The 19,257-nt window shown below is 44.6% G+C and overlaps 1 protein-coding gene across 7 annotated transcripts in view; it reads right to left on the reverse strand.

Annotated features, from left to right (window-relative positions):
- LOC144761709 (barrier-to-autointegration factor-like protein) overlaps positions 1 to 19,257 on the reverse strand; it is a 329,435-nt gene that overhangs the window by 180,633 nt on the left and 129,545 nt on the right. For 4 of the 7 annotated variants that reach the window (XM_078646967.1, XM_078646966.1, XM_078646968.1 and 1 more), the window contains exon 2: positions 13,498 to 13,708. The exons of the other annotated variants lie outside the window; for them this stretch is intronic. The gene's annotated coding sequence lies outside the window, so the exon portion shown is untranslated. The remainder of the gene's footprint in view (positions 1 to 13,497; positions 13,709 to 19,257) is intronic. 7 annotated transcript variants of the gene reach the window in all.

Here is a 19,257-nt window from a genome sequence, read left to right on the forward strand (position 1 = left end):
AGATTGCAGGGCCGCCGTCCCTCCGGGCCAGACTCTTCTCAGCCAGGCGCAGGCCGCAGGCTGCGGCCTCGTGGGATCTGCTCCCACTACGCAGCTGCCGGGGAGCTCGGCTCGACTGCAGCGTCTGGATGTCAGTATTTTTCCCGGGCTCTCCCCCTCTCAAGAGGCCCCCACCGCATACAGGAACCCCTCCACGGTCACAGGGCAGCCGTGGGAGTCTAGGCAAAGGATTGTACAGGATATTTGCGACAGACCGGCTGAGAGCCGAAGGAAATTGCGTACTGTCAGCCATGTTGCTTGGCCACGCCCCCTATGTGTCTCCATTTTTAACAAAAATACGGTGAACTACTTTCTAGAAGACCAGGTCCTAAGAAAAAAAATACAGGATGCTATCTATCAAACAGCCCACCTGTCTGGTCATTCTGCTGTAGTACTAAAATGTAAGCCCATTTTCAAACCTGAGCTAGGGAGATGGATCTTTGCGTAGAGATGGAGGAATTTCTTAAGATTAATACTGGTTCGGCACCTTTGACTATGGTATGGCATTCACTTAAGGCCTTCCTAAGGGGAAAGATAACTAGCTTATCCAGTTTCAGGAATAAGAAGTATAGAAATTAGGTTAACAACTTGGGAGTCTGAAATGACAAAGCTAGAGGGACTATTGGTTGCACAGTTAGACAGAGAAAAGGAGAAATTGAAGTGAAAAGTAAAAGTGTTTAAGGATCATATTCAGCCAAAGATCTATGGTGGTGAGCTTATCAAATTGGCGCACTATTTCATAGGATCTAAATATATATATTACAGAAAGACATACATCTAGTAAATAGCAGATTCATTGGCATGCTGGTTTCAAAAAGATTTACTGTTTTTTCTTGACCTTAATGCTCCTGCAGTGAAAGTGAAAGGGATAGATAGTTTTGGAAAAGACAGAGCAAGTAACTGTGCATCTCTTGGAGTATGAGGAAGATTTTCATGAGGTATTTCAAGAAAAATTGGGATGCCGTTAAGTGTATATCCATATGATTAAGCTAAAGCTAAAAGAAAACTATGTACCTTATGTTGTGACGGTCAAAATTATACCTATGTTGCTGAGAGAAGCAATGCTCAGTGAACTCAAAAAATAAATAAATAATAATAAACAATGGAATAATAAAAGGCGTAGAGGCAACTGAGTGGCTGGCTCTGGTGATTTTGGCACGCAAGTCCAATGGAGAAGTACATCTATGTGTAGATCTGCGGGAACTAAACAAAAATGTGGTGTTAGATCATTACCTTCTTCCGGATAAATCTGAAATGTAAATGAAAATGGGTGCATCATGTTTCTCAACAATGGATTTAACTTCTGCATTTCACCAGGTGAAATTACTTCATGAATATAATAACAAGATCGAACAGCATTTGTTACACCGTATGGAACAAGTCTTTAAGGATGCCATTTAGCTTGATGTCTGCAGCATCCATTTTTCAAAGAGTAATAGAAAATGTGTTGAAAGGATTAACAGGGATAAGGATATAACAAGATAGTGCGTTAATATTTGGCAAGTGTTGAGGAGCATGACCAGAGAGTGGATAAAGTTTTATCACGTTTGAGGGATAAAGGCCTCACTTTAAAAGCTAAGAAGTGCAAATTTCACTAGTCTGAAATAGAGTACCTTGGACATAAAATTACTTCAAAAGTCATTGAACTTAAAGGATATTTGATCAGGGCACTAAATGACACACAAAGTCCAAATAACAAAGATGAAGTGGTAAACTTTTGGGGTATGTGCGAATATTATAAGAAGTTAATTTTGAACCTTTCAGATAAGTGGAAGAACATGAGGAGTTTGTTGCAGAAAGGTGTCTTCTTCGTTGGAGTTTAGAATGTGAAAGTGAGTTAAATATCCTGAAACTAATGTTAACCACATCAATGCTACAGCAATTCTCCCTCAGGGCTGGAACTCATTGATTCCCTTTGTTCATGACGAGCTCAGCTCGTCATGAGCACACGACCAGTGTACTGCATGACGAGCTGAGCTCGTCATGAGCATGGAAGGGGTTAAGAAATGTTTTTTCAAAAAGCACCCAGTCTTCGAGGTTTTGAGCCTGGAGACAACATTGTGCTTATGACTGATGCGAGTTCCAAGGGTATTGGAGCAGTTCTATTACAAAACTCTGGGGAGATGGAAAGCACAATACTGTTTTTTTCAAAGAACCTGAGCTGTGCGGAGTTATATCATTCTATAACTGAAAAAGAGGCTTTGGCAGTCCATTGAGCCATAAACAAATTGCGGAAATTTGTTTGGGGGAAAGAAATTTGACAGATCATAACGCTCTGAAAGAAGATTACAAAAAGAAAGATATTGATGCTATTTTTTGGCAATAAGAAAATGGGTGGTATCCCTGCAAGACCTTGATTTTGATTTAATTTACGGACATTGTGCAAAATATTGAGTGACTGACTTTTTTTAATCGTCTTACAAGTGGAAAATAAGGAATTTGGCGTAGATGATGATGATAATTTTGCTGAGTGTGCTGTGAAAGGGACTGCATACAGGAAGACGAATGGTTGAGAGAGGTAAACAATGATCCATTATTACTAGGGGTGTTCAAGAAAATAAAAGATTACTGAACTGGCAAGGAGAAAGTTGATGAACAATTAAAGGATCTTTGGAATGTGAGAGAAGAGCTCTCTCAGAATGACAGCTTAGCTTTTCATGGCTTGAAGTTGGTTCTACTGGTCCATCTCAAGAAGGGTTCGATAGATCTCTCACATGAAAGTCATCAGAGAAAAGTACTGGTGGCCTGGTATGGACATGAAACTGGAGAGGTCTGTAAGTGAATGTGTTGGATGTCTCAGGAGTGATAAAATTTTAAGGTGCAGGACTCAACCCATGGTCATCAGTAGGTTGCCCAAAGGTCCTTGAGATATTGCTTTAGACATAGTAGGTTCCATAAGGATCTCAAGTGTAGATGAGTATATTATTATGTTAATTGATCTGTTCTCATGCTGGCCTTAAGTAAAAATACTCAATTCAGTCGAGTTAAGAGATAGGATCAAGCTTGTGAAGGATATTTGTTAGTAAAGTCGGCTTTCCCAATACCATTATGACACATAATGGAGCCCAGCTTGTGTTTAGGGAGATAGGAACTTTTTTCTCAGAAAGAGGAATTAAGCACAGGACGACCGCTTTGTATCATCCAGAGGCAAATAGTATGGTAGAGTGGTTAAACAAAGTATCAAAAGAAACAATTCAGAGAGTGGGAGCAAAGCTGCGAAGAGGTTGGTCACGGAGTGTGGTGATTTGGTGAAAATCTGAAATCCTAGAATGAACAGCACACATTCTAAAACGCTTCATTCATGAGAGTAATCAAAGTAGTCAGGAATTACATAAAGACTGAGTATCATAAGGTATGAACTTGAACAGGGTAGTGAAGATTCCTTGTAAAGAAGTGGAAGGTGTTAGGACATCAGAGAGAAGACGATATGAACAAGAGAGTGATGCAAGAGTGGAGTCTTGATCTTCACATGCTTTGAGAAGTAGCATAACCCTTAAGAGACCATGCAATTTCAATGCTTATGAATGATCCTAACTTTCTGGCATTTATAGGGAAGTTTTGGACATTGTGGAATGTTATTAGTGTAAAGGTGTATATTGTAATATAGTGTTTTTAATGTTGAATATAGTAACAGAGTTTGCTGACTAAGTAATAGGGAGATGTCCACTCCATCTGTATCTGCCCAGTGGGTATATCTGATCATGCTCCTCTACAGATGAAATGAGACACCTGGTTCCAAACCTTCAGCCCCATTTGGAGATTTAGCACCCTGCACCTGAAGTCTCCTGAATACGACTGATTAGTAGAAGATGAGCTACAGGCCTTCTTTAAACTAAATGAGGGCTCTGTGGCATCAGCCACAACTCTCTGGGTGCCAAGTAAACCATCCATGAGGAACTCTTAAAGAGCTATGTGAGACATTGCGAGTCTGTATAACAAGGTTGGGTGATAGAAAGCCACATACTCCATCTGGAGAGCCACTCTCGACAGTCCGATGTGGCAGACTCTAGATGCCTCCTGACTAACACAAGCCGAGCTGTGACATAAGGAGCTTCCCAAAATCACTCAGACCTCCGCAACATTCTATGAAAACCTCTATGCTCACTGTCCAGTAACTCGCCCCCAGCGAACACAGAAAACCCCATCCGTTGGGACATTCCAATGCACTCCGTTCCACATTTCCACATTTCATATCCCAAAAGCTAGACCAACCGCTGACCAAGAATTAGACTGGGCCATAACCGGTCTTCAATCTGGGAAAACCTCAGGCCAGGATGGTTACCCCATCAAATACTACAAGAGGTTCCGAGGCATACAAATCCCTGTAAGTGTCCGTCGAGGTTTGGAGTGGCGAGTCGCCGGAGTCCGAAGATTCCACTCGCAGGGCTCCATCGTCCCCTACTATGATTCTCTGTCTTTCCGCTTGGGCGCCGCCAACAGACCGGATCCTGCGCCTGCCCCTCCGATTCCTCTGGGGCCTGATCCCCCATGCGCTCCAGGAGACCCGCCGCTCCTGCTCAGGAAGTGCTTCTCCTCTGATTTCTAGCCACTCCCAAACTTCTTATGGTGAGTCTGAGAAATGGGTTTTTCCCTGGGTTATCACCTTGAGTTTCACGGGGTATAGTAACATGTACTGGAGGTGTAGCTCTCAAAGCTTTTCCTTCATGCCGAGAATTGATTTCCTCTGTTCCTGCACCTGACGGGTATAGTCCGGGTATATTGAAATTTTTGCATGGTCATAGGTGAGTTCCGGTGTTTCTCTCGCGGCTTTCAGTATACAGTCCCTATCCCTGTAATTTCGGATTTTGGCTAGGAGGGCCCTGGGAGGCACCCCTAGCGGTGGCACCAACGCCCTATTGCCCCTTTCCGCCACAAAGACATTCTGACAGTCCACTGGGGCAGAGCTTGGTGTGTATCCAGCGCTCCAGAAAATGCTCAGCATTGCCCTCCTCTGTGCGTTCCGGAATGCCCAGGACCCTGATATTGCTGCGGCGGGCCCTTCCTTCCCCTTCCTCCGCCTATTGCTCCAGCACCCCGTGGTGCTAGTCAACTGGGAGACCTGCTGCTTTAGAGACGCCACCTCTCCTTGAAGTTGCACAATGTTTCCCTCCGCTGTGGAAACCTTGTCAGCTACCTTCCGCAGGTCCGCCCTAAGCAAGTTTACGTCAATGGAGACAGTTTCGATCTGCTTTTCTAGGGCGGTTCGTGACCCCCTGAATGGCCTCCAGGAGCTCCGCTCGGGATGGTTCATTAACAGTCTTACTATCCCCTTCCAGGACTGTTTGTCATGTGATCTGTTGCGTGGGGAGGCGCGGAGTAGTATATTGAGTGTTGGGGTTAGAAGCGCGGGCTAGTTTAGCCTTACCCATTCTTTAGGATGGCAGGGCTTCCAGGGACGCAAGTCCCAGTACTCTTTCCGGTGCTCCCAGGGGGTTGTTGTCTCGCCACTGATCCCCCTCTACGGCCTTTGGTTTTACAAGGTTAACAGGATTAGGAATCCCCCACAGGTGCCCAGACAGCGTTGACCCTGGACTACCCGTACTCCGTCATGGAGTACTTTACCTGCGGCTGAGTGGTACTTGCACTCGCCAGGAGCAGATTGGACTTTCTGCTCAGGTGCGCACCAACGTATAGGTAAAAGCCCTGCGGGTCCCTGGAGCACCACTGCTACTCCACCTAAGTTTTTTAAGTCCCTTCCAGGACAATAACGCCTCCACCAAGGGGACCCCAGTCGATATGAAGTCTAGTTCCCAGAACGCAAAGGCCAGGCAGGTCCCTTGGAGCCGCTCACCCTGGTATTCCCATTGCTCACGTGTCTGCAGGGTGGTGACCTGTTCTCTGTGGTCTTCCCTCTCTCCGGTGGGGTTATCTGCAGTCTGCTCCGTTGTGCCCCCGTCCTGAAGGCTGTCCTCTGGGAAGGAGAGCCCAGTACCCACTGAGCCATGCCGCGGTTTTTCAGCAGGGTCCCCTGTTCCAGCTGCACCACCGGCAGCCACAGTTCAATAGCCCCGCAGAGGCCACACTGACCAGACACTTCTGGAGCATCTAGCAGAGTTTAAGCAGGCGTTGCGAATTTCAGAAGAATGGGCACCCCAGGGCCGGCCTCTGCCATCCCGGCAGCAGACTCACCGCACCAGGGGCTCCCACTGCACAGGGGGACCCCCACCACTGGCAACAGGATCCTCAAGAACTCCGAAGGCAGGCACCGCAGGTATCTCTAGCCCGTCACACTCCGGCCGCACGTAGTCCGCGGCGGGGGCCGCAGAGCAAGGCCCTCTCTATCGTCTCTCTCAGCAGGCCCCCTCGGCAGAAGGGGTCAAGCAGTGACTGTGTGCCTCCTGGGGATGGTTGCCTCAGGTCATGCCCGCTCCAGCTCTCCCTCACCTGCAACAATCGCTGCCTGCACCGCGGCCCGCAGTCTCTTGCAGACGCAGGTCCAATGCAGCGGGAGATTCACCCCGCTCTGGGGGGCTCCCGGTGCTGAGGGAGGCTCCCTCCTCCATCAGTAGAATCCCTGGTATGCCCGATTGCAGGGCCGCCGTCCCTCCGGGCCAGACTCTTCTCAGCCAGGCGCAGGCCGCAGGCTGCGGCCTCGTGGGATCTGCTCCCACTACGCAGCTGCCAGGGAGCTCGGCTCGGCTGCAGCTTCTGGATGTCAGAATTTTTCCCAGGCTCTGCCCCTCTCAAGAGGCCCCCAACGGATACAGGACCCCCTCCACGGTCACAGGGCAGCCGTGGGTGTCTGGGCAAAGGATTGTACAGGATATTTGCGACAGGCCGGCTGAGAGCCGAAGGAACTTGCGTACTGTCAGCCATGTTGCTTGGCCACGCCCCCTGTGCATCTCCATTTTTAACAAAAATACGGTGAACTACTTTCTAGAAGACCAGGTCCTAAGAAAAGAAATACAGGATGCTATCTATCAAACGGCCCACCTGTCTGGTCATTCTGCTGTAGTACTAAAATGTAAGCCCATTTTCAAACCTGAGCTAGGGAGATGGACCTTTGCGTAGAGATGGAGGAATTCCTTAAGATTAATACTGGTTCGGCACCTTTGACTATGGTATGGGATTCACTTAAGGCCTTCCTAAGGGGAAAGATAACTAGCTTATCCAGTTTCAGGAATAAGAAGTATAGAAATTAGCTTACCAACTTGGGAGTCTGAAATGACAAAGCTAGAGGGACTATTGGTTGCACAGTTAGACACAGAAAAGGTGAAATTGAAGTGAAAAGTAAAAGTGTTTAAGGATCATATTCAGCCAAAGGTCTATGGTGGTGAGCTTATCAAATTGGCGCACTATTTCATAGGATCTAAATATATATATTACAGAAAGACGTACATCTAGTAAATAGCAGATTCATTGGCATGCTGGTTTCAAAAAGATTTACTGTTTTTTCTTGACCCTAATGCTCCTGCAGTGAAAGTGAAAGGGATAGATAGTTTTGGAAAAGCCAGAGCAAGTAACTGTGCATCTCTCGGAGTATGAGGAAGATTTTCATGAGGTATTTCAAGAAAAATTGGGATGCTGTTAAGGGTATATCCATATGATTAAGCTAAGCTAAAAGAAAACTATGTACCTTATGTTGTGACGGTCAAAATTATACCTATGTTGCTGAGAGAAGCAATGCTCAGTGAACTAAAAAAATAAATAAATAATAATAAACAATGGAATAATAAAAGACGTAGAGGCAACTGAGTGGCTGGCTCTGGTGATTTTGGCACGCAAGTCCAATGGAGAAGTACATCTATGTGTAGATCTGCGGGAACTAAACAAAAATGTAGTGTTAGATCATTACCTTCTTCCGGATAAATCTGAAATGTAAATGAAAATGGGTGCATCATGTTTCTCAACAATGGATTTAACTTCTGCATTTCACCAGGTGAAATTACTTCATGAATATAATAACAAGATCGAACAGCATTTGTTACACCGTATGGAACAAGTCTTTAAGGATGCCATTTAGCTTGATGTCTGCAGCATCCATTTTTCAAAAAGTAATAGAAAATGTGTTGAAAGGATTAACAGGGATAAGGATATAACAAGATAATGTGTTAATATTTGGCAAGTGTTGAGGAGCATGACCAGAGAGTGGATAAAGTTTTATCACGTTTGAGGGATAAAGGCCTCACTTTAAAAGCTAAGAAGTGCAAATTTCACTAGTCTGAAATAGAGTACCTTGGACATAAAATTACTTCAAAAGTCATTGAACTTAAAGGATATTTGATCAGGGCACTAAATGACACACAAAGTCCAAATAACAAAGATGAAGTGGTAAAATGTGGGGTATGTGCAAATATTATAAGAAGTTAATTTCGAACCTTTCAGAAGAACATGAGGAGTTTGTTGCAGAAAGGTGTCTTCTTCGTTGGAGTTTAGAATGTGAAAGTGAGTTAAATATCCTGAAACTAATGTTAACCACATCAATGCTACAGCAATTCACCATCAGCGCTGGAACTCATTGATTCCCTTTGTTCATGACGAGCTCAGCTCGTCATGAGCACACGACCAATGTACTGCATGACGAGCTGAGCTCGTCATGAGCATGGAAGGGGTTAAGAAATGTTTTTTCAAAAAGCACCCAGTCTTCGAGGTTTTGAGCCTGGAGACAACATTGTGCTTATGACTGATGCGAGTTCCAAGGGTATTGGAGCAGTTCTATTACAAAGCTCTGGGGCGATTGAAAGTACAATACTGTTTATTTCAAAGAACCTGAGCTGTGCGGAGTTAAATCATTCTATAACTGAAAAAGAGGCTTTGGCAGTCCATTGAGCCATAAACAAATTGCGGAAATTTGTTTGGGGGAAAGAAATTTGACAGATCATAAGCTCTGAAAGAAGATTACAAAAAGAACGATATTGATGCTATTTTTTGGCAATAAGAAAATGGGTGGTATCCCTGCAAGACCTTGATTTTGCTTTAATTTACGGACATTGTGCAAAATATTGAGTGACTGACTTTTTTAATCGTCTTACAAGTGGAAAATAAGGAATTTGGCGTAGATGATGATGATGATTTTGCTGAGTGTGCTGTGAAAGGGACTGCATACAGAAAGACGAATGGTTGAGAGAGGTAAACAATGATCCATTATTACTAGGGGTGTTCAAGAAAATAAAAGATGACTGAACTGGCAAGGAGAAAGGTGATGAACAATTAAAGGTTCTTTGGAATGTGAGATAAGAGCTCTCTCTCAGAATGACAGCTTAGCTTTTCATGGCTTGAAGTTGGTTCTACTGGTCCATCTCAAGAAGGGTTTGATAGATCTCTCACATGAAAGTCATCAGAGAAAAGTACTGGTGGCCTGGTATGGACATGAAACTGGAGAGGTCTGTAAGTGAATGTGTTGGATGTCTCAGGAGTGATACAATTTTAAGGTGCAGGACTCAACCCATGGTCATCAGTAGGTTGCCCAAAGGTCCTTGAGATATTGCTTTAGACATAGTAGGTTCCATAAGGATCTCAAGTGTAGATGAGTATATTATTATGTTAATTGATCTGTTCTCATGCTGGCCTTAAGTAAAAATACTCAATTCAGTCGAGTCAAGAGATAGGATCAAGCTTGTGAAGGATATTTTTTAGTAAAGTAGGCTTTCCCAATACCATTATGACACATAATGGAGCCCAGCTTGTGTTTAGGGAGATAGGAACTTTTTTCTCAGACAGAGGAATTAAGCACTTGACGACCGCTTTGTATCATCCAGAGGCAAATAGTATGGTAGAGTGGTTAAACAAAGTATCAAAAGAAACAATTCAGAGAGTGGGAGCAAAGCTGCGAAGAGGTTGGTCACGGAGTGTGGTGATTTGGTGAAAATCTGAAATCCTAGGATGAACAGCACACATTCGAAAAAGCTTCATTCATGAGAGTAATCAAAGTAGTCAGGAATTACATAAAGACTGAGTATCATAAGGTATGAACTTGAACAGGGTAGTGAAGATTCCTTGTAAAGAAGTGGAAGGTGTTAGGACATCAGAGAGAAGACGATATGAACAAGAGAGTGATGCAAGAGTGGAGTCTGAGTCTTCACATGCTTTGAGAAGTAGCATAACCCTTAAGAGACCATGCAATTTCAATGCTTATGAATGATCCTAACTTTCTGGCATTTATAGGGAAGTTTTGGACATTGTGGGATGGTATTAGTGTAAAGGTGTATATTGTAATATAGTGTTTTTAATGTTGAATATAGTAACAGAGTTTGCTGACTAAGTAATAGGGAGATGTCCACTCCATCTGTATCTGCCCAGTGGGTATATCTGATCATGCTCCTCTACAGATGGAATGGGACACCTGGTTCCAAACCTTCAGCCCCATTTGGAGATTTAGCACCCTGCACCTGAAGGCTCCTGAATACGACTGATTAGTAGAAGATGAGCTACAGGCCTTCTTTAAACTAAATGAGGGCTCTGTGGCATCAGCCACAACTCTCTGGGTGCCAAGTAAACCATCCATGAGGAACTCTTAAAGAGCTATGTGAGACATTGCGAGTCTGTATAACAAGGTCGGGTGATAGAAAGCCACATACTCCATCTGGAGAGCCATTCTCGACAGTCCGATGTGGCAGACTCTAGATGCGTCCTGACTAACACGAGCAGAGCTGTGACATAAGGAGCTTCCCCAAATCACTCAGACCTCCGCAACATTCTATGAAAACCTCTATGCTCACTGACCCCCACCCCCCCTCCCGCCCCCAGCGGACACAGAAAACCCCATCCGTTGGGACATTCCAATGCACTCCGTTCCACATTTCCACATTTCATATCCCAAAAGCTAGACCAACCGCTGACCAAGAATTAGACTGGGCCATAACCGGTCTTCAATCTGGGAAAACCTCAGGCCAAGATGGTTACCCCATCAAATACTACAAGAGGTTCCGAGGCATACAAATCCCCGTAATTTGTGTATTTTTTGCTCTTCATTAAAGCAGTTAGCTCTTCTCAATGTTGAGGCCAAACTATTAAAAAACATCTTGGCCTCCAGAATAGAACACCACATGCCAGATTTGGCCCAACTTGATCAATAAGGCTTTGTGTAAGGGATATAAGTGCATTACAATATAAACTGGGCAATTTATTTTGTCGATAAGGCTTACAGAAGTGGGATTCTTAGCCTCACTGGATGAGGAGAAACGCTTTAACCACATGGACTTGTTGTGCTAGAAGCAAATAATCGAAGAGACAGAGGGTTTATTTCTGTATTGATGACAAAGGTGGAGGCCGACATAAATGGGCACACATCTAAGCTGTTTTCGCAGTAGAGGGGAATAGGGCACGGTTCCCTGTAACCTTTGCTTTCAGCATAAAACCTACCTATTACCAGTAATCTAGAATGCACAGAATCAGACAGTAAGACGAATTTACGGTTCCACCAATTAGCATAAAATTATGTGTTTTGACGGAGATAGCCTCCATATGTAAGGGGAGCCCTGGTTTTGTCCCCTAAGAAGTTGGCAGGCCAACTGATTTATTTTGAGAATATTGATGGCCGTAAAACTGACACAGAGACTTTGGGTGCTGAAAAAAAATCAGTTCATGTTATCCTAGTCTAGTCTTCCTCCCTTCTTAGGAATTGTACAATGTGAACTATTCTCATTTGATTATTGAGATATATAGGAATTTTATGAATTGTCCCCGGTATATATATATTATTAGGAATAAGGTAGTCAAAAAAGAATATACTCAAGAGAAGGCTTTATTCTTTCAGGTTCTTACAATTGTAGTTGAGCACCTTGTTCATATGATGCTGAAATACTTTTCAATTCATATGGAAACATCTTAGACCTACGGTTTGTTTGCCAGAGCGCTCCAAAACAGATGGAGTACTCACCTTTATTGGTTTCAAGCTACACAAACAGGCCACTCAACTGTGAGTGCAATTGGAATGGTCCTAAATAGAAATGGTTGGATTTGGACAAACATGGAATTGGAGGTAACTGGCAGTTCTACAGGGGATGTAAAATGGCTCCCAGATAATGGGTTTTTCCCCTACTTCCTATCTCAGTACTCGGGTAAACAAGACACTACCTACTTAGAATAAAGTGGCAGTCACACAACACTGACCACATTCCCATCTCAGAGTACCCCCCTCCACTTAAGTCCTGATATCACACCAGCATAGAAAGCATGGCTATTTGATAGATGTTGAGAGCGGACTGCAGAATAACAGATCTACTAAGGGAGGTGTAATATTTTCCTTCAATGCTTGTATGCAGGAATTTAATCAAGGAAAAAATTGAAGTCTGACACAGACTAGTAAGTGGTGGCGTAAACAACCTTCAGAAAAAGGGAAGCCCACAAATGAGAAAAAAACTAAATCGAAATATTGTTCCCATCCACTACCAACACTAGGGGGCAGATATCGTAACTGTATTCTATCATATTGAATTTACACTCCGTCTCAGTGGTCTTATATAACTAGATGAAGTTCTGAAACTATATGCCCAGAATGGAACACACTTTACTAAGATATGGCCTGGGCTAGAAGCACAATAATTATTCAAAACAGAGAAGTCCTTTGCAAGATCCTTTATGACTAGTACAATACCTTAGAACAATGCCATTGTATGTTTCCCAGTGCGAGTGCTAAGTGTTGGGGGTGCTGTTGACAAACTGGTGATCTTTTACATACACACTGCACCTGCCTAAGATAGCTCTTTTATGGAAGGGAGTTAAGAAGTTACAGCTGCCATTCAAGAAACACAGACACCATATATCTGAAAAACTGAGGGGAGGAGTTTTAAAGTACTTACGGGTGACTAAAGGGACCATGGCATGCTTCTGGGAAAAAGCCAACCCGCAATCTCGGACCCAATGGCAACGATGATTATGTAATATTTTGGCCATAAAACCATTCATTAGTGCCGTCAAGGAGTCTACTAGATTGGATGTCATCTGGGAAGTGGTTATTTGCCTATATGTCAAAGGTAGGGTGCTACAAAACTTTGCATGCTTGCCAAGGCTTAGGGTCCTGGGTCTTAAAGGATTTGACTTTGGTGGGTAGGACAGAGAGGAAAGCAACATCCATGAGGACTTTGTTGGAAGGACTTCAGATGTGAACTGATGTGAATCTAATGTGCAAAATGATCCCGTCTATTGATACAAGGATCAGATTCCGCATTTGAGGACAAACACAAGGTTGGGGTGGGTGCCATGGAATGGGAGGTTTTGATTCTCCTAATTCTGAGATTTAAGTTATAAGAAACTATGAAGTCGAATATGCCCCAGTGATGATAGATAGTATCCAAGTGTAGCGTTTTTTTTCCTCTTGTAATTATATTAAAACAACCGTTCATTTGAGAAACATAAATAAAAAGCTGAACTGTCAAACTACACAAGGAGGAATGCCGGCCATACACACCATAGTCACTGATAAAAGGATGCCTGTGGTCACCATGGATTCCTATACATTACAAGCTTTAACAATGCTTTACCACCATGAGAATGAAATGTGAGCAAAGAAAGATTCACCTGAGTTTGGTTGGCTCCCTCTAGCGTCTCAAGGGTATGACAGGATCAGTGCGTTGTGCTGGCCTGGTTCCGACTGCCACAATGTTGAAATAAATGTTGGCCTTCTGGACCCCAATCACCTTGGATCAATTCCCACTAGTAAAGATCTGTCCATCAACATAGAGAAAGCACCTAATTGGGGCAGGACCTCCTTCAAGGGATAAAGTAAGATCTAAAATTAAGAAAGAAAGCCATATGTTACCATGGTTGGAGAAGAAAGAGGCAGAATCTTCACAAACTTATCAAAAGGAGCAAAAGGGCCCAGCTGCTCAAAGCCTTAACACCAGTAGTTGCTGCCTGTGAAAAAGGAGCCTTATTCAAATCAGTGTTCTGTTACTTCTGCCCATGCTCCCAAGATGCACTAATACAGAAACTGGTTCTTTTGATCTCTCAGTTGTCTCTGCAAGTGGCCCTTTATTGTATGGAACTGTTGCAGACTGAGGAAGAGATCAAAAACGTCTGTGGCTAATCATTGCCTTGAGGATTGGCAAGCCGCTTTTCACCTGTGCAACTGAAAGCGACTTCTCCATGACTTACAGACTTGTAGGAGCCTTCCCCTGTTTCCCGTCAAAAGACAAGTGCTTGCACCTCAACAGCAAAGGTCAAACCACCAAGCACTCTCAACGAGAGACTGTGACCCAGCATGTCCTCCATTACTCTGAACACCCACAAAGGCTGCTGATTCCTCCCACCAAATACCACAAACCTCTTGGACTAGGGTTTTCTCTGTTTGACACTTAAACTGCAAGCATCCAATACTGACAAGCTAACAGCCACGGCCGGTGGTAGGTGTAACTGCAGGGCGGTGACGTAGGGAGGGGGAGGGGCAGGGTGGGGGGTTGTAATGTATGGATTACGGACTTTAACAGGTAAGTAAACATATAAATAAATAAAATGAATTTTGTTGTGTGCACTGCATCACCAAATCCGATGCAGTGCGCGCAACGAAATTCGTTTTATTTATTTATATGTTTACTTACCTGTTAATGTCTGTAATCCATACATTTCAACCCCCCCACCCTGCCCCTTCCCCTCCCTACGTCACCGCCCTGCAGTTACACCTACCACCGGCCGGAGCTGCAAGCTAAACGGCCCTGTTCAAACATGGAATATTGTTGGCACCATAGTCCAAGCAACCCCCCCCCCCCAAAATTAAGGAACACTGAACACCACATTCTTTCAGAATCATTCTGAATTGCTCGTGCATACTACACAAAGTGCTGAAGCTGCACAAGTGAATCCAGGTAAGAGGGCGTTCTTTGCCCCAATTCAACTTGAATATTTGTAAATAAGCTACAGCTTTAAAAGAGTCAGAATATCACCATTTATAGCTGAAAAATAATTTAACGGAGCAATAGTCTGATAATTACTTAAATGATAGTTAAGCTAATAAAATACATTTCTTTTTGCAATAACAGAACGTCGTTTTGTATCTAGTTATGAGTTTTCCCTTGAATGTCAAAACCCAAAGTGGATGTTTCTGACATTTCAGTGGGCTGCACACTTGCACCTAAACCCCTAATGCTATAGAGGTAACTGGAGAGACTTGTCACACAGTTTGGACATTGTTGTGGGGTTCCCAGGATCTAGAACTGGCTCGATTTCATATGCATTCATTCGTTTGAGAAAGCATTCATTACATGTAGTGGCAGATCATTCAAAAACCCATACAGCCCTGCCAAGTACCACGCATGAGGCATTACACTAACGCATTTCAGTGTGGTGGTCTGCATCACTGCACTGAAATGCATGGTCACGCATAATTAGGTATAGCGACTCGGCTGTCAAGTCGTTAGTGCTGCTATACTGACTAAAGTAAGCTGGAGTGGCTGGAAAAGCACTGTGGTGTGCGCACGGCTCACAGCACTGGGATTACGGGGATGGCTGAGCTTGAGGCTGCTAATTCTGGCTGCTAGTGCTTCTACTATGTATCAACAGAAACGTTAAGATTCACCCCACTGCACGGCATTACATTCTGACTATCATAGCTGCCAAGGTATCAGATTGCTGTGTGTGACATTTTCATAATTTCAGTGCAATTCTGAGTGACATTTCAACAACTATGAGTGACCCTTTCTTGCGAGCAAAATCAAGCAATGAAGACAAGGGAAACATATAAATATCAGAAATTACACCCATTTGAGCAACGTGAACCTCTAAGAAGATCTTAAAACGGCTGCAAAGCACCTGGAATGGAAGGGCGCTACCCGGAGACAGACTGCGTGACTGCAGCTCTCAGTAACTGAAGGAAGAAAGGCACTGTAGCTGCTCAGAAAATAATCTCACTGATCTGATCATTTATGACTGCAAGCTAGCCTAAAAAGCAAAGTTTATAGCATAGCAAGTGCAACTAGGAGATTATACGGTCACTCCGTCTCAACAGGGCCGGCTCTAGGCTCACGGAGGCCCTGAGCAGGGAGTGTATGTAGGTAGGGGGCCTGAGGCCGCCAAATCCCTGCCAGGGGCCGCCACGCAAATATGTATCTAAGGATATATATAAGGATATATATTGGCGTGGCGGCCCCTGGGGTTTGGCGGCCCTGTGCAGGTGCACAGCTTGCACATGCCTTAGGCAGGCCCTGGTCTCAAGCACTTCCTTCTTTGCGAGTCTGGCAAATCCGGTATTTCAAAAATGCTTAGGCACAAAATAGATAAAAGAATTAGACATGGTATTTTTTTATGTGTGTTAAAGTTCAACTATCAGTGAAATGTTATGAAGACACTACAAATGTACCGGCTGCTTCGGCGCCACTCTGCCAAGAAATATGAGGGAGACCTCGCAGGTGTTAAAGACCATGGCCTTTAGGCACACAAACAAAACATGTGTGATAATCGGTTCCCACTTACCAGTCATCCCTAACCAGTTTGACTACCGTAGGGTCTGCTTAAGTCCCTGTAACACTTTCACACATTTGGCAATGGGTGTGTCTCATAGACTGCGGCCTCACAGCCCGGCCAGGCATTGGTCTAGCCTTAGGCTGGCGGAGGCCCACAGTGACATAGGTCAAAGAAGCAGCCAGGGAGCTGAAGTGTATTTTTTCAAAAATTAGTTGTCAACTCTAAAAAATTACTCTGGAGCGGTCCGTGGCCTGGTGGGTGCGTTGCTACCTGCCCAGCCCCACAGTGACCATGCCTGGTGAAGGGCTGATCTCAAGACTTTCCCTTTCTGCCTGGGAGTCCTGGACCAGATCGAACTGGAGCACCGGGCACTGAGGCACGGCCTAGTCAGGTGCGTCCAGTTACAACAGAGAAAGCCAAGCACTGAGGGAACATTTAAAGGTGTGAATGCAGGTCACGAGTCGGGGGTCCACGCGGGTGGACGCAGTCCCCACACTTCTCTTACAGGGTGGATAGCGTCCACCCTGCCAAGAAGTTGGGCCCCACTAAAAAAGAAAATTCGTCCCGGTGTAATTTCCATACCCTGGGACACACATTCAGCAGCGCCTGCACGTTGTTATCTGCTTTCGATCCAACAACGTGCAGGCGGTGCGGGGCTCTCTTATTTCTGACTCCTGGTGGGATACTCGGCCATAACAACGGCAGAGTCTCAGGGGTCATCAAGCCTCCTTTTGTTGGAGTTTCTTGGCTGGCAGCAGTCAGGAGCCTCACACCTGATGCAAATGCAGCAGAGGGGAAACAAAGGCTTGCACCTTGTTTGCACTTCACACACTTAGGAGAGGCAGCTTTTTACTTTGTTCAAACTCTGTTTAGGAGATTTGTATGCACTGTTAGACTGTCAGATGTGTTGATCTTTCCCAGTATTTGCACAAAATAAATTGCATTGATATACACCTACTACCCTTGAGGAGGTGTTGTAATAATTTAAATATCATTATTTCTTTTTAAAGCACTATGGCTGTAGAAAGCTTAATGCTGACAAAAGGTAACACTGTTTATATGTATCGTACAAAAGTGTGAATCTTCTACCTAAATCAGGAGGGTTCGCAAGTATACTCGAAATGTGCTCAAATGTACTCATGATACACCTGCTAAACATATATATGAGGGCTTAAGATCAGATATCACTTCTTGTAATGCCAGTTCCTGAGATGTCACGCGCAGTGATGTCACACGCTGCGATGCCACTTGCATACTGATTAACTAGGTTAGTGTCCCCACTTCTTTGTTTGGGACTTGTGCCCTGTGTGAATGAGCCACATGCATGTGACAAGTGGGATAAAGAGACAGAAGCCGCTACCTGCCCAACCCCAACGACATCAGTGATCACACTAGCCACACGGCCTAGGCAGCCAGCGTATCACAGAGCTAGTACAGCCGCCGCCGGCTCTGCTGATGTGACAGCAGGCGCTTGGCCAAAGCTCCAATCGAGAAAGTAAAGTCTGGTGACCAGCAGTGTGAACCAGATTGGGCAGCGGATCACCTACCCAACAAGCATTTGCAATGCAATAGGTCTCGCATTTACGCAAGTTTAAGCTATTCACATTGTAAATGACAATGCCTTTTATTTATCTGTTTTTAAAATCAACACAGAAAAAAGGTTTGTCATTTACAATGCCAGTAGCTGAAAGTCTTGCAAATGCGAGATCTATTGCATTGTAAATGTGTGTTATCTTATTGGTACTCCTACCGCATAACAACATCATTTATGCTCATATTAGCCATATACATATAGATTTCTTAATAGAAGAGTTTTTCTAAATAATTTTCAGACTTGCATATATATACAAAACCAAAACACATAATATCATACATTAATATAGACACTTTTTACATTATGTATCTGGTGTTGATCTACACCAAGATTTATGTACAATCCCTCATATCTTAATTCACTCACTCATCGATCACCAAACAAGCACATTCTCACTTCAACCACTCATTCATTCCCCAAGCCTTGAGGAACCCTAAAGATTTGGGGGCCCTCTTGGACCACAGGGACCCCAGAAGATGTGAGCCCTCTATTGCACCACAGGGAACCTTCGTTAGGCCCCTATGCCAAATGTCAACAGTAAAATAGTTTATTCAACACGCTTTTCTGAGCCCAAGCACTAGACGGCGGTATAACATACAGAATAGGTTTATCATGCAGCGCTATTTTTAAACCTATTTGACAACATTGGCAACCTCGCTTCCCCCCACACCTACGTCACTTGTGGCTACCTGAGCAGACCAATCAGCTAACTGTCTGGACCCAACATCTTTTTTGCAGGCGATCGGAGTTAAGCGAAAGGAACTAGTAGAAACCGCAAGACGCACAAACTGCTGAAAAATGTTGGGAAAGAGACTAGATCCCTCGGATAATAATGGAAATGGACCATAGGAGAACGACATAGGTTGGGAGACATGCAGATAATCTGCAAGTGATCATCAACGGACTTCTAAGGGCAAGGACGACACCGGCCGCTTTTAGAGACTTCAGTTTATCAGTTTTTAAAAGTGCGCCTTGGGGGGGCGTGGCCGAGACAGCGATGTGAGAAGACGTGTCTCGAGCGAGCTCCGTCACCCCGCTGCTTTCTTGAGCCTGTATAAGCGGAGTTGTCGGGGGGCACTCACTCCTGGTGACCCTCTGTGTACCGCTGGACCTGTTGAGGTCCCTCTCTGGTGGCGATCTACGGCTGGAAGCCCACACGCGGCAGCGGCATCAAAATCCGGAGCACCTAAGACCGGCCGTTGGCCGCCATCTTGCAACAGGGCCTGCTGCCGGGCCGCTTGGATCGGCTCCCACGGCAACGACCAACACTGTGGTCCGGGTGAGGCACC

This window comes from Lissotriton helveticus, chromosome 6 (genome assembly GCF_964261635.1).
Source record: "Lissotriton helveticus chromosome 6, aLisHel1.1, whole genome shotgun sequence".
Lineage (NCBI taxonomy): Eukaryota > Metazoa > Chordata > Amphibia > Caudata > Salamandridae > Lissotriton > Lissotriton helveticus.